The sequence below is a fragment of the Acanthochromis polyacanthus genome, chromosome 7, assembly GCF_021347895.1.
Source record: "Acanthochromis polyacanthus isolate Apoly-LR-REF ecotype Palm Island chromosome 7, KAUST_Apoly_ChrSc, whole genome shotgun sequence".
In the NCBI taxonomy this organism is placed as follows: Eukaryota; Metazoa; Chordata; class Actinopteri; family Pomacentridae; genus Acanthochromis; species Acanthochromis polyacanthus.
The window spans coordinates 22,651,209-22,667,436 of NC_067119.1; positions in this window are offsets into that span (position 1 = coordinate 22,651,209).

Here is a 16,228-nt window from a genome sequence, read left to right on the forward strand (position 1 = left end):
TGATCAAGTGTGTTTGAAATGCACATAATTCTGTATTTTGTGAAAGAAAGAAAAAATCACACGTCAAGGAGGACTAGGTCTTTAGTATGCAAATTATGTGTAAATAATTTAGTCTTCACACCTCCCCTCAAACACCTCCCTACACACCAAACTGTGACACATAGTTGAAACTGAAATTAGTTTCAGCGTTAAAAAAATCACTGTAAAAAGACAGACATGAAGAAAAAATCTGAATATTTTATATTATTTTCTGTTTCAGCTATGTGTCATTGAAAAGTGCATCAAATTACAATAAATACATAAAAATTAATACAAATCACATGTGAGATCTGTTTTTGATTTGTCAGTGCAAATTTTTTCAGTGCCAAAATTATTTTTTTTCAGTTTCAGAACCACTTGTTCAAATCAAATGTTTCAATTCCAGTGTTCCTTTCTCTGTCAGATTTTGTTTTCAATGCCAAATTACAATTTTTAATGCCAAACTATACTGTCATGTTCTGGTCAGTATACTGTAACTGATGTAGGTTTACCATCTAGATGTGGCATTTTTGAAGGAAAGTAAAGGGTTTTTTTTGTACAGTGATGGTAAATCAATGAATGTCTGAATTGGTTTCAAGTATAGTTTGTGTGACGTGTGATACTTCAGCCATCTCCAATAGGATTTTGATGAATTTAATTAGCATCAAATTAATCTCGCAATTGAACTTGTGCAATTTCAAACTTATTAATCTAGCTTGGCAACTACCATTATAGGCCTAATCAAACTCTATTTTTTAATATATTTTGCATGTTTATTGTACTTTGTGAATGATTAAATATCACTTGGTGGTGAAAACAAGAAAGAAAAGATTTTCCCCTTGGATCAAAATGTTAAAATGTTAGTTAGATAAATATTCTCCACTTGCAAGGACATGCATACAAGTTATAATCATTCTGTGACATTTAGTGTCAGTCAATAATGGATCGCTTAGAAATGTACTGTTTATCAAGGACACAATGCGTCTTGTTGAATTCCATACTTGTAAACACTTATCTCTATACTTGTAGTAAGAATATTCCACAAGTGAAGGAAGAAAGGGGCAAGACTCAGACTTTAAGCTGATGTCATCATCCAACATCCCATAATTATCAGTCTGACCTTGAGGTGTTTCTGAGCTCCTCATCATGAATCAAAGAAGATATCAAGTGTCTTATGGTTTAACGTAGATAGAGACCTATAACTGTGTGCACTTGGTCAAGACTAATAAATCATCCACAGTGGCCACACTAAAGTCTGCTATCATGTTAATGAGATGCTGCCCTCTGTTCCTACCATCACAGCACCTCCCATTGTTTCAGCCTTCCAGATCCTGTCTGCATAGGACATGATTCTTAGCAGAATCCGCGGTCCGTTAAATAAAAGTATTATCCCTAAAGACGATTATTCAGAAAGAAATTGTGCACTGAATTGTCTTAAACAGCACAACTTATGAGCCAACTGATGATAACTTATGCTAATCCTGCATATAACGACATCAGTAAAACGGTGTTACTTTCCTGGCATTGTTTTTGTTTGTAGTTGGATTAAAAAAGACTATTTAAAGGAGATTATACTTTTTTAATGATTTGACTGACAAATGTGTGTTTTGCAATCATAAAACTGACACAAAATACCTCATTAGTTGCGTATATACCAGAAGGAGAGGTGAACAATTGAGCAACAGAGGAGCTGATCAGAGAGGATTGGCTACTGGCATCGAGGCTTGCTGGTAAATCTGTACACTAAGTACAGGCCCCCTGACCTCCTCCCAGTCTCTGCTGCCAGCCTACACACTCAGCACAGCAGCTACAACTGTATTCTGTAAATCCTCCGCGTTGCTACATCTGAAACCTCGCCAGAGCCAGTCCTTCTTCGAACTCAACTCTTCTCTCGCCTCTTTTGCCCTTGTCTTTCCTCTGGCTTGTCAAGAGGCTGAGCTCAGACCAGTGAATCCTCTCCGGCTTCACATCCATCCTCATTTAGACCACGGGGACCCATTTAGGATGAGCAACGGGCTGGAAAACACAGTGACCTTCTCATATTTGACTCATTTACTGCTGTTTTTATTTCAGCCACTAAAAACTAGCGCCATGTTATTATTGTTTTTTTCTCCTTTCTGCAAAAGTTAAGGAGTTGGACAGGAATGCTCACTATTTCTTTTTTCCATAATCCAATAATCCATAATCGGTAAAGCACAAAGATTTTATCTTTTTTTTTATCCAGGTAGACAGGGGGCAATAGCACCTTTAGGATGCAGAAATAATCTCAAATTGAAACTTAATAGGTAAAGAATCTATGAATCCAGACTGAGCATGTACTATTGGCATGAGAATTTATTATCTTTCAAGCCCTCAGCGTTTTCATAACCACAATTTTAATGAGGTTAACCTCTTTAAAACACTGGATAAGGGGATAACCACTTTTTTCTTCCTTGCCTTCCTGTGTTTCTATCAGTATGCTCCCTCTCCTTTCCTATTCCCTCTGTCTCTCATATCCACTCGCTCCCTCTCTCATCCTCTATGTCTCCAGGTTCTCGCGCTCTCCTTCCCAATTAGACTGCTTGAGTCGTGTTCAAGGCCTCTCTCATTCTCTCTGCACTCGCCACAAAGACATTCTAACAAAAGCCCGAGGCAGAGAAGGAGAGACAGTAAAGGGAGCGAGGTGGTGGTGGTGGTGGGTTGGGGGGTTGAGGGGGTGGCACGGAGTGGGATGGAAACAGCGAGATAGTAAAGGAGATGGATGAAGAAAGTGGGTGAGACGGAGAGCGAAGGGTAGATTGAGACAGTAAGGAAGGCAAGCAACACTAAATTAGATGCTCTTGGAGAAGAGACAGTGAATTAATTCCAAAGAGAATATTGCATTGTATCTTCTTTTCCTTTCCTCTCTTAGCGCAGGGACACAGAGTGGAGTTATGCTCCCCCAGCAGGCTTCTCTGTTTCTCTCTTCTCTTTTCTCTCGGTCCCAGGCCGCTGATACCACTGGCATCAGCTCGTGCTTTTCCTCTCTTTGTCTTTCTGCTTATTATTATACTTTCTTTGCCCCTCTGCAGCATGTACACCGCGTGCTAACATGACAAATGCACTGAAAATGAGATTCCGATTGAGCTATTGTGATGGAGCTATGATTGTGATGTTCAATATGAGACTGCGATGAGCGTTTAAGCATTTTGTCACTGAAAGCCAGACAAATGGCACAACGTCAATAATAGCGGTGCATACTCCAACTCTAAAGAAAAACAAAAAGAAGAAAATACTGTCTAAATGATGCATTCACGTCACAAGTCCTATTTTTCCTACTTTCACAAAGTCACTCATTAATTTCTTCTTAGCCTTTGAGGGTGAATGAACCATGATGCATTGCCTTACAAGGAACATTTTCCATAACTTGCCCCCACTGTGTGACCATAATAGCGACAGTCTGCCACTGTGCACCCCAACCCATCTGTTTCCACGAAGAACGTGTCCAAGGCAACAATCTGGTGGTTGCCTGAAAGACTGGCCTGAGTCCCCTCATCCAAACCTGCATTTCTTATTTAAACTATGGATGGAAATCATAACATTTGGCCGGGTTTGCTGAGTAGTCAGCTATGTTCCGCTGACGGTTCCACTCTACGGTGTTTTTGTCAGTTTGTGCTGAATGCATAATAGTGATATATTTCAGTTTCCACCGAATGAATGACATGACCTTTCACACTATTCTAAAGTTTGCTTTTTGCACCCTATTATCATTGTTTAAGTAGCCAGAAATGTAGACTGAAGTCAGTTTTGAACATCTAAAATTTGACAGAACCAAATTAATGAGTAGTGTGCAATATATAATTCTGCTTCATTGATATACCTTCTGATATCTTCTCAGTTCAGTACAAACCCTTCTGTCTGAAAGTAATTTCATTTCAGACACTGTAATGAATACTGTTCAAAATGCTGCTAAAAATACCAATAATTACCAAATTTAAATGGTGTAAATTAGTTCGACTTCAAGCAGCTTTTAATCGCTGACAGCTTAGTTCACTCACATTTTTAAGATTTGGTTTTGAGTATAGTTTCTTTAAAAGGTAGTCTAGACATATTTCAGCTTTTTTTGCGCTGCTGAGATCAAAAGTAGCTCTTTGCCGGGCTTGAAGTCAAAGATTTTTAGTTTATTTTACTCTGGGATTGAGCAAATGTTTTCCTCACTGGCTGGCTCCCGGTCTACACCGAAGGCGTAACACGAGCATCACGATAACAGAGCGGCAGTAGCAGCACCGGGGCTCTACGTATGTGTGTCTGCACAGGAGGTGGTCGGGCACAGCACTGAGTTGTGGGTCACCTGCACGTGGAGCCCAATCATAGTAGTTAAGTGTGTGAAGCCTGGGAGAAGAGGCAAACTGCCAAAAATATGCTTCGGGTTGCATTCTTGAGCATATTGCGAGGAAAAAGGAGCTGCTACGTGCTCCGGAAAGACAGCTAAACTGATTAGAATAGAAGCAAATCAGTCCTGCCAGATGCACATGAGGCAAACAGTTGAATAATACACACTATTTCATGAGCACTTCATAGAGACAGTGCTAGCGGAAGCAGTCACTGTAATAACAATATACACAGCTGCAATGACTGTACAGAATGGTCAACAGCAAAAACGTTAATGCACCTATTGTCAGTTAATGAGTGTGATCATGTCTTGGGGATCTCTGCAGCTCATTTTCCACATCACAATCCACATATCAACAAAGTCAAACGGCCTTGAAGGGCTACAATTCTTGTGCAAAAATCAATGTGCTGTTACCCTGCATGAGACAGCAGGATTTATAATGTAACAATGTGAGCTATATGTCCAAATCCTCCCACCTCACTCCTCCAGCACCATGACAGTCAAAGAGTGAACACGTGACACCCGCCACCACCCCAAAATCCACACCCAGACCTTCCTCCTGTCGTCCATCTGTGGTAAAAAATAAATAAATAAATAAAAAGTTACACCCAGAACCAGCAAAAATGCCCTCCAAAGTGTGTTAGAACAGGCCAAGGCAAGCCTGCTGATTAAAAGTGTAAACTTGCTTTGCAGGGATCTTGGGTGAATTTAGTTAATCACAACTTGTTTGATTTGATTTGATTAGCCTTACAGTCAATCAGCTCTCTGTTGCTGGCAGGTTGATCACATCGACAGCCGTGGTATATGAAGGTACCGGCTTTGTTTTGCTTTGCATCTTTTCAGCTGCGGATAGGTGTAAATGCAGGCAATCAGTGCTAGCCGAAGTGACACTCAGTCAATAGTGGCGATGTTTTTTTTATGTAAATGCTCCTTTCAGTGAGTTGAGAAATTACATCATTGTATGCTGTGTTATGAAACAGGAAGATAAATTTACCTGTTCCTGATGAGTGCCCTATTTGACAAGAAGGAGTAAAGGCCACATTTTTCAGTGTCAACAGTGACGCTAAATCTTCTTTGAAGTTTGCTTCTCGGCAATAAAACTGGCCCTTGTTTGCCATCTGCACTAACCTCAGTCTAGACAAGCTCCTTAAAATCTTCTCAGCTGACCCAAATATAACTGGCGAAAGCATGACTCACAAAGAAATTGGACTTTAATTATGTTTTCATAATGTAAGAGTTCCTAGAGGACATAGACACATGGATGACTCACTGTATTCGAAGAATGAGAGCAGATTTTGAGTCTAAGCTGAACAATCAATTGAGGGACTCATTGGTCTGTGCCACGATTGGCTGAAAGTAAATTGTATCAATGGTAATATGTGAGGGATAATGGTCAGGGGGTTCGGGTAAGGAGACATCATGCTTCAGTGAACTGCTTATAAAACCATTTACCAAGGCTACTTACGGCTTCTGTTTTAGTGGAACCAGAGAAAGCATTTCCAGACACCCAGCTGCACACAAAAGGCATTTGGCAATTGGAAGAATTAGCATTTGTGTGTTTATTGCTTGTTGCGTAAGTGTCTGGAATAAAAAGGCCACATAGACAACAAGCATTATGTGTTATGGCAATCATTCTGGAGTACTAAAATAAAACCAAGGATGAGGGATAAGAAAGGATGTCTGACGTACACATTGCAACTATATTAACAGCTGCCGGAGCTGACCACTGGCATATGCCATCTCAGCATTTCCTGTATACACCTAATCTGATTTTTTTTTTAAACTAATTAAAGCTGCAGTATCTACATTTTTACACTTTGGTGCTGACAGACTGATTCTACTTTTGGGCAGTGTTAGTTACGTGGTTTGCTGGCAGTGATGATCGTCTGATTTAACATTTACAAATACACTGCTCAAAATGTGCAACTATTCTTTGATTCACTTCACACCATAGTGACATGCCTACAAGAAAAGACGTCCATTTGTATGTCTTTTGATCAGTTTTCGGGCCGTTTCCACATTTTTCCTAACTGCAGCTTTAATTGGTCTCAGTTTCCTGAACACACAACATCTGAGGTTTTAACACAATTTAAAGCTGTAGCAGGCAAATAAATACGTAAATAAATAAAAACAAACCCCAGATTGAAGTACCAGTTTGATGTTTAATGAATGAAATAATAACCCTACATTTTGAACAATGCGTTTCTTCGCTCTTTTTGCACGAGTTAAATCAGAACATTATTCATTTTTCTAAGCTAAATATGAATCCATTGCTTGCAGCCAGCTACCTTGGCTTAACACAGAGGTTGGATTCAGAAGGGAACAGCTCTGTCCAAGAGTAAAATCTGTCTATCAGCACCAAAGTGTAAAAATTCTTGGCAATAAAGCGCATATCCTAAGATGTCTCGCTATTCCTTTACCACTTAACACAGTTTTGTACTTTGTTGTGCCAACATTATTTCATTGCATCAAACTTGATCAAATTTGGTTTTATATTTTTTAATTATTTTACTGAGCAACATTTTTTTTTACTTATCCCCTGCTACTGAAAGAGCTTTTTCATGTTTTTCTCGAAGGTTTCTTGACGATGTCAAAGCCAGCAACACTGAAAAGCACACGGCAATGTGAAGAAATAAACCTGCTCTCCCGTTGACGATGCCTGTGTTTGGATTTTGTGGAACTAAAGTCATTTATTTCAAATGATACGTTAAACTTTTGACGACACGTATGAGTAAATGTTTCTGTCATCTGAGCAGTCAGAAAGTTGCATTTTCTTCTAGAATTCGAGGCACGGCGATACATCTCGAGCGAAAGCACATGCAGTCAGTCTGTGGGTGGAGAAGGAGGAGATGAAAGAGGAAAACAGGAGGTGACACATTACATCAAGCCTCCATTTATAGAGAGTAAACAACTATATCACAGTGTTTACTCCTCACATGTGTGAAAAGTTCTTTTTTCTTTTTTACTATAAGCTGAATTATTGAATAGCTTGAGGAAGGCGTTGGCAAAGTAATGACAGCAAATGCCAAAGATTGCTAAATGTCAGATCTGCCATGAGTTTAACTGTGTTGTTCAATTATTTGTAGGAGGAAGCTTCCTTCACATGAAGTATCTGTAATAAAATACAATACATGGCAAGAAGTGTATGTTAAAAAGGACAATAAGCTTACAAAAAAAGGTGTTATGGGAAATGTCTTGGAAAAGTATAACAGAGAGGATTTGTAAAAAGAAAGGAGCACAGAGGTCATTTTCTCCTTTGCTATGCATGCCAACTGAAGGACCTCCTTTATGATGAAAACAAGTGTCTGCGTATGTTCAGTAATCCAATGCCCTTGTGTTGGTAAGCTACAGTGACTTTTCTTTAACTGGTATTGATAGGGAACAGCGCCCTGGAGACCAGAATCCTTGAAAGGCTGCCTTTTCACGGTAACTAACCAACCAGAACAGAAGTGATTTTTTTTCCCCCGTATTTATTTTTCAATCTTAAAACACATTTTCTTGTTTTTGCTGTTGTTGAAACCAATCAAAAATGCAATAACCTGACATTATGCACTCTGCAGGTATTTTCATAGAGACAGTGGGGAGGTACATGCTAGAAATGAATCCCTGCATCACCATCGACAGCCTCGGCACAAAAACTATTAAATGATCAATAAGTTAAGTGGCGCTAGGATGGCCACTGACACGACAGTGCTATTGATCTCTGGGTTACAATCAATATTTCGATTTTGCTTGCAGATAGTTTGCCCCCTGTTCTTCTATATGGACTCTTCCTCCATCGTATAGTCTGAGGCTGAACATTTTAATATGATAGCTGTCAGAGAATGTTTGTGTCCGTTCTCACCCAGCATTCTTATAACAGTTGTGTTTATGCACCCTCACCGCAGTATGTAAATAATTCAGAGGGTATGCAAGGGATTGTCCTGACTCTGTCTGTGTCATGCAGTGAGAAACTCTCTGTTTGGCACGAAGGATTTTCAATTGTCTCATCCCAGTCTTTAGAAAGCAGTACACTTGACATTTTTCCATTCCAATTCAAGAGCCATCTTTGAGCAGCAAGCCTTCCAAAATTTGTTTCTTTTTCCTCAGAGATCTGGAAAACAGCTGTGGGAGCTGAGGACGCTGCAGGGTAATTAGCACACTGTTGGTGGAAGTGAAACTGGCAATGCAACATCCGCTTTTCCACACTGATAAGGAGATTTTAGTCTTTCATGAGATTTCTGAAAATGCCAAGTTGCAATACAAGGACTATTATTTCTAATGAATTGGGATACAGTCTGCAGCTCTGCACTGTAGGAAAATGTAAAGAAATGGAGACTAATTGTGCTTGTGAATATACAGTATTCATGGCCAAAGATTCAATGTACCAGGAACAACTACTTTATTTATATAAGGGCTTTGTCTCAATGTTAATTACACATTCTCATCCACATAGCTGCCAGTGGTTCAATCTGGGGTAAGTAAAGAAAAAAAAAAATCTAGTATAGTTTATGCTATTTGCACAAGTACAGTTTTACTTTGATGCATGAAAAAAAATCTTAAGAACTTGACCATATGCTACATTTTTCATTCTTGATCTATTTTGCATGGACTGAGTTGACTGAAGTTTAGAACCTGCACTCAGACGTGTTCTAAAAATATTAGTACAGCTGTTGGATTTAACATGAGTCATGTGTTATCCACACATGGGATATACACTTTTTAAGGCCATGTACATTAAGTAATGTGTTTCAATGCTGGACAACCAGCATAGCAGAACCTGAGCGGGGAAAAGGTCTCTTCTGAGTCCCCACTACCACCACCTACATAGGTCTCCATGGAAACCATGAATCTCAGGGGGCGTGTATGAAATAAACAGACAAACAATTGCATAGCCATAGTTTTGTTCTGCATCTTTGCCACAGTTAATTGCACACATGTGGTTTACACTACTTCTCCATATGGTTGTTATTTACACTCATTTCCATATCTTGTCTGAAGAACTGTCATCGGTTAGAGAGGTGCAAACACAGACACACACGCTCATGCAAACGCGCACACACAAACATATGCTGCATACACGCCGTGATTCATTTCAGATGTCAGTTCTAGGTCAAATAATTATCAGAAGTCTTTGATCTGAATGGGATGTCAGCAGTCTGGTGGGGGAACGTCTTTCAAACCAGCCTCGACTGGATTTCTGATTTTTTTCTGTTGGGTTTTGGCTTTATATATTGGATGTACATGCTAAAACTTGTGTTAAAAAGGTAATGTCGTTAATCACAAGTTCAGCAAAATTACAAGTGCATGGACAGTTACTTAAAAATGGCACTGAGAGGCACTAATGTATGCAGAGGCTCTGTGGAGACACTAACATGATGAGAACCACTGATCTGAGACAAACTACACTTTGTATGCAACAAAATTATACAGGGCTCCATATGTTTGGACCTTTGCTTGTGCTTTCTTCCCCCCATGAAGTGTTGGTCGTGCTAATGAACACAAGACTTTGGAGAGTTATACGTTCCCAAATGGTCTTTGCATTTTTGTGTAATCAGAGGAATTTCAGCGGTTTTCCATTCAAGAGTGATTCTGTTTCTTACAGGTTTTTCTGTTTTGCTGTCATGGTGGCATTTGGGTGTGTTTGTTTGTGAGTGCGTGTATTTAAGTGCATAGTGACACACTGATGATTATTTGCTGAAAGTAAACATGAGCTTTTATAATTGGAATAAAAAACTTAAGAAGAAAAATGTTAAAAATGACAGTTTGCTGACAGTAATGTTCATAAGAGTGCTTTGAGACTAAGAGATGAGGCTGTAGCAGCCCAAGTCCCCAAAGCTTATTGTTAGTAAATGAATTCACTGTTGAACACACACACAGCGTTTTCACTGTCATCCCAACTTCTGAGTAACCATTCTTCTTACTTGTCTCCTCAGAACCACTCCTTTGAATGCTCAGTGTTTTATCAGAAACAAGACGCATTTTAATAAGTCTGATTCTTGTTCATGGAGTCCTATCTTCTCTTTTGTTCGTCTCACAAACACAGTATACACACATACACACGTGGACAAAATTGTTGGTACCCCTCAGTTAAAGAAGGAAAAACCCACAATTCTCACTGAAATCACTTGAAACTCACAAAGTAACAATAAATAAAAATTTATTGAAAATTAAATAATCAAAATCAGCCATCACTTTTGAATTGTTAACATAATTATTTTAAAAAACAAACTGTGTGTACATGCACTTGTAGTACTGAAGACAGTGGAGTCATTTCTCTTGCTTCTGTCAGTGTATTTGCCATGGTCTGTCTTTCAGATGTTTTTTTTTTTTGTGTCACCCAGGAGAGATCTTGTGCATGTTGTAGGTCAAACTGAACATAAGCACGTACCTCACGCTCAAAAGACTGTTCCGTGTCAGATATCACCCACCTACCAGACCACGGGGTTACACGGGAATTCTATAACCCGTGAAACTCTTCAAAGTTTAAAGTTCATCTGAGGTGCAAATGAACCGGTGCTTTGAAAGAGAGTGTCTCCAGTTCGCTCTGTCTTTTGTTTGACTGATGTTTTCCCTATTGCATAAAAAGGAAAGGATGAATAATGAAAAGGTCTCGCTGCAGTTTAGGTTATTCCCACCTGGAGTTTTGCACTTTTCAAGAGTTGTCAAAATAATTACAGTGATGAAAAATGAACCCAAATGTCATTATATGATTCATGTAGATGAGAGACTCGTACCAGGTAGAGATGAGTGTCACTGAGTGCTGTTGCTGCAAATTGCATTTGTATAATGCCCTTTGTTGTAATGTAAACATTTTCTCTTGAGATGGTTGGAGGCTGTCATTATCAGATGTGCAGTTCAGAAGAAATTATGTACAGAGGTACAAACACCTTTCGGCGAATCACACAAATATAGATCATTTGTGGGATTTACATTTCCATGGAGTAACGTTAGCTGCCATTGTTGTTGTCCCGATTATCATCTGGATAATGTCACTGATGTTAGAGCTCCTCTAGAGTTCAGCCAATGTGGCAATGGTAACTTTTGACCCTAACGGCTTAATTTACTTTTTCCTGAAATAATATTAGTTTCATCACCACAAGGTAATTAAACCAATTGCTTCTTCTTTTTTTTTTTAAAGTGACTAATTCATTAAACAATTGTGCAGATTTCTGGCTAAAGTGAATCTACTTTATTTTATGATGCTATTGGGAGGTTTTTCAGAAAAAAAGTCAACCATGGCACACTGAACCTTGACCTAAGCCATTCTACTACAGGGTTAGAATCGCATGATGTGTTCAGCTGAGGATGTAGGCAGTTTTACCAGAGGTGGACAGCATCCTGAGATGATGATTTTGAAAAAAGAAAAGTCAAATTGTTATTATTTTTAGGAAGATGACGCTTAGGAAAGGCAATACTAAATTGATGATTTAAAGGTTTTCTTAAATAATGTGTAAACATTACATTAAACAATACATACATTTGGCTATTATTTCATTTTTGCCAATTAACTCAGCTCATAATGAAAACACAAAAATGTAATTTTACAACGTGGCAATTGGTAGTTGTGAGGTTCAGCTCAGCTGGGCTTAACTCAAGAAAGACACTAATAAACATACATAAAGAATGGTGTATGCTCCATGTGAGCAGCTTTCATTAGAATGAATAAGCAGCCATGTTTGAACATCTCATTCACTGTATAATGCCTCCATGTATCTCCTTGATACATAAACCCACCACTGGATCTGGCAGCCAAGTCTGCATGTCGCTTCAAGAAGGCTCATGAAGGGAATGAAGTGGTGCTTGTGACTGAGTGCCACTTCAAAACCTGGAAACTGGTGTTTTCCTGCCCACTTCATCTTCAGTACGGGTGGCTCATTTCCAAGTGGTCCGCATGCATAATATCACATCAGCACCGAGGATGTTGGAACATTCAGCCCCCATTTCCTGTCTCTGACACAGATTGATAAGTCACTGGCTCTGGTCTCATTTGCATAGGTGCCTCATGGTTCAGCTGTTACTTCAGCTGAGAACAAGCTACTGATGGAGGCTGACACCAGACCTTCAAATTGTCAGACAAATTCGAAGTGGCCAGGTGACACGGGGGCTCAGCACCTCTTATGCTTATTGACATTTGGTTCTGTACAGTTAATGCACTGTGCAAAAAGTTGTTTGAATTGCATTTTTATCCATCCAAGTGACAGTACTGCCTTTTGTGGGCCCAGCAGTAGATACATTAGATGGACTCTCTCGGCCTGAATTGAGACTCAGACTGAACTCGGCCTCATGCTGTGAGCTTCTTGGGGGAACCAGACAGTCTGAAAGGAGGTGGTGTCTTCGAGGCTTAAATCGGGGCACACAGTTCCCTGTGGCAGCGCATGATGTGAGTGGAACAGACACACTGGCTACCGAAAAGTCAAGTTTGAACAAATTCAAACCAGTAGTGAAACCAACACAGTGGAAATGGTGTATTACAATTGTATTATCTTTATTAAATCAGATTAAACTTTAATTTCACAGCTGAACACAGCCAGTGTTTAGCAAACATCCACCAGTGTTGATGGAAACCAGAAAAGGCTGATAATATTCAGATATTTTTAAGATTGTGAAGGGTTGTATCATTTATTTTTCTCTTGAATTATTGTGTCTTTTCATATTTATATATTAGAGCACATGACTGCATTTTTTATCCACTTTTTGTCACATTCAGTGAATATCTTCTCATGTTCCACAAGCTGGCAGGTTTTCAAATCAGGTTTTCCTACATAGCCCTTTTAATGGGAAGCACACAGTGGCTCAAAGAGGGACAGTAAACCTGGAACATGCCATTAAAATATACTAACAAAATATCAGCAATCTTTCTCTGACATCAGACTCCACCTTTACGTCTGAGCAACATTTAGTGAGCAGTCCGGTTTCTTAAGGTGATTTCATGGATTCAAGCTGCTTTGTCAGAAAATCAGAAAAAAATGATGAAAATAGTGGTATTTTAAACCTCAAAATATATTAAAACGTTGCATTTAAATATGGTACAAGAGATGTCCAGTGATCTGAGGACCCTGTGGTAATCAGGAGGCAGTAGTTTCTTGTCATATACAAGGTTTTATCTCTGGAGACAGAACATTTTGTGTGTTGTGCACTCTGGGGTGCTGTTGCAGGATCCTGCCTTTGCATAGATCCATGGGGGGTTGTTGGCAAACACTAGAGGGAACGCTGTGTGACTCCGAAGGAAACGAAATTCCCGCTCTGCTAAAATCCTAAATGCTTGCACGTGGTATAATTTACTTGCATGGGTAATCCTGATTGTGCTGCAATCAGGAAGACTGAACACATGACATATGGTTTGGCTCTGTGCTGCGGTTCAGGGGGATTATTTGTGATGCTCTGTGCAGGTTAGACTGCCTATACATGATTACAGCAGAATCGCTTTGAGATTTGAGCTTTTGTTACCCTGTGGAGAGAGATGTCAGAGAACCTTGGCACAAGGCTACCAAGGGTGCTGCAGACGAGAACGATTTTGACACCTTCACGATATTCTGCAAGTTTAAAATCACTGAAACTTTAACTGTGTTTTTGCTGGTCTTTTGATGCACATCAGTGTCAGATTACAGCCAACCCTGAAATTTACATACAGTAATATTAGTATAAAGCATCAAAACAGAAGCAGCTTGTGTAACATTTTCATCAAGCAGAAACTTCTGCGAATCAGGATCTCAAAAGGAATTTTTTCTTTTTTAAAAAAGCATGCAAGCATAAGTGTGTCAAAATACACTCAACAAAAATATAAATGCAACACTTTTGTTTTTGCTCCCATTTTTTATGAGATGAACTCAAAGATCTAAAACTTTTTCCACATACACAATATCACCATTTCTCTCAAATATTGTTCACAAATCTGTCTAAATCTGTGATAGTGAGCACTTCTCCTTTGCTGAGATAATCCATCCCACCTCACAGGTGTGCCATATCAGGATGCTGATTAGACACCATGATTAGTGCACAGGTGTGCCTTAGACTGCCCACAATAAAAGGCCACTCTGAAAGGTGCAGTTTTGTTTTATTGGGGGGAGTCCACTCCTCTTCAATGGCTGTGCGAAGTTGCTGCATATTGGCGGGAACTGGTCCACGCTGTCATATACGCCGATCCAAAGCATCCCAAACATGCTCAATGGGTGACATGTCCGCTGAGTATGCTGGCCATGCAAGAACTGGGACGTTTTCAGCTTCCAAGAATTGTGTACAGATCCTTGCAACATGGGGCCGTGCATTATCCTGCTGCAACATGAGGTGATGTTCTTGGCTGTATGGCACAACAATGGGCCTCAGGATCTCTTCACAGTATCTCTGTGCATTCAAAATGCCATCAATAAAATGCTCCTGTGTTCTTCGTCCATAACAGACGCCTGCCCATACCATAACCCCACCGCCACCATGGGCCACTCCATCCACAACATTGACATCAGAATACCGCTCATGGATGTGGAGGTCCTGGGCTGGTGTGGTTACACGTGGTCTGTGGTTGTGAGGCTGGTTGGATGTACTGCCAAATTCTCTGAAACGCCTTTGGAGACGGCTTATAGTAGAGAAATGAACATTCCATACACGAGCAACAGCTCTGGTTGACATTCCTGCTGTCAGCATGACAATTGCACGCTCCCTCACATATTGCAACATCTGTGGCATTGTGTTGTGTGATAAAACTGCACCTTTCACCTTTTATTGTGGGCAGTCTAAGGCACACCTGTGCACTAATCATGGTGTCTAATCAGCATCTTGATATGGCACACCTGTGAGGTGGGATGGATTATCTCAGCAAAGGAGAAGTGCTCACTATCACAGATTTAGACAGATTTGTGAACAATATTTGAGAGAAATGGTGATATTGTGTATGTGGAAAAAGTTTTAGATCTTTGAGTTCATCTCATAAAAAATGGGAGCAAAAACAAAAGTGTTGCATTTATATTTTTGTTGAGTGTATTAAATTATTCCCCAAAAGTTCTCAATTGTAAGTACTCCCCTTATCACAGATCATTTTAATATGAACACGATCAGCCTGGCAACAGTGCACAATGCCTTACAGTGCTTCAGTTTCTCTTTTGCTAATATAAGTGGAAACAGCAAAGTCCTCTTGTTTACTTCATCTTAACTACATTAGTTTTTCTCCTTCAAGTCTGGGCTGAAAAAATCTCTTTAAATGATAATATAAAACTGTGTCCCTGCAGTCCCAGTGTTTCTTGTAATTACAGCATGTTGAGGGGGAATAACTGAACCTTCATGCAGCATGAAGCCCATGGCTGGGAGCTAATTTCCCCCACTAAGAACACTTACTGTAATGTAATTCATATGTTGTGTTAAATACACGTTAAGGCACTTGAAGCTAAAATGAATATTACAGAAATTCAGTGGCACGAACTCTCAAGTAGTTCACGTGTAAATCCTGCAAATGGTCTGTGTTATCCTTTACTGACCTTGGCAAGATATAACTTGTTGACTGATAAATGGCTGCTTTCTGCATGGATATCAAAAGCAACGATATTTGTTGTCATGCATGAGACCTTGAGGACACAAGCATGGTATTGTGCCTGGACACCTTTTTTTTGTTTCTTTTTCTTTTTTAAAACTGCACGGTGTAAATTTCCTGCCTCCATACACTGTGCTCTGCTTTTGTTGTTTCTTCTCACTCCCCGCTCACAGCTTCTCACTCTGGGGACAGCATGTGAACAACACCACAAGCTGGTGGTAGGCGTCAGGAGAGATGTCGCTGGTGATGTGTACAGTGTCCCTGTATGTGTGTGTTTGTGATAAATGGGGCGAGACAAAGTATGAGTGAAAAAAAAAGTGTTGCTGTTTTAGTTCCTCTGCTGTGCACTAGTGTGTCTT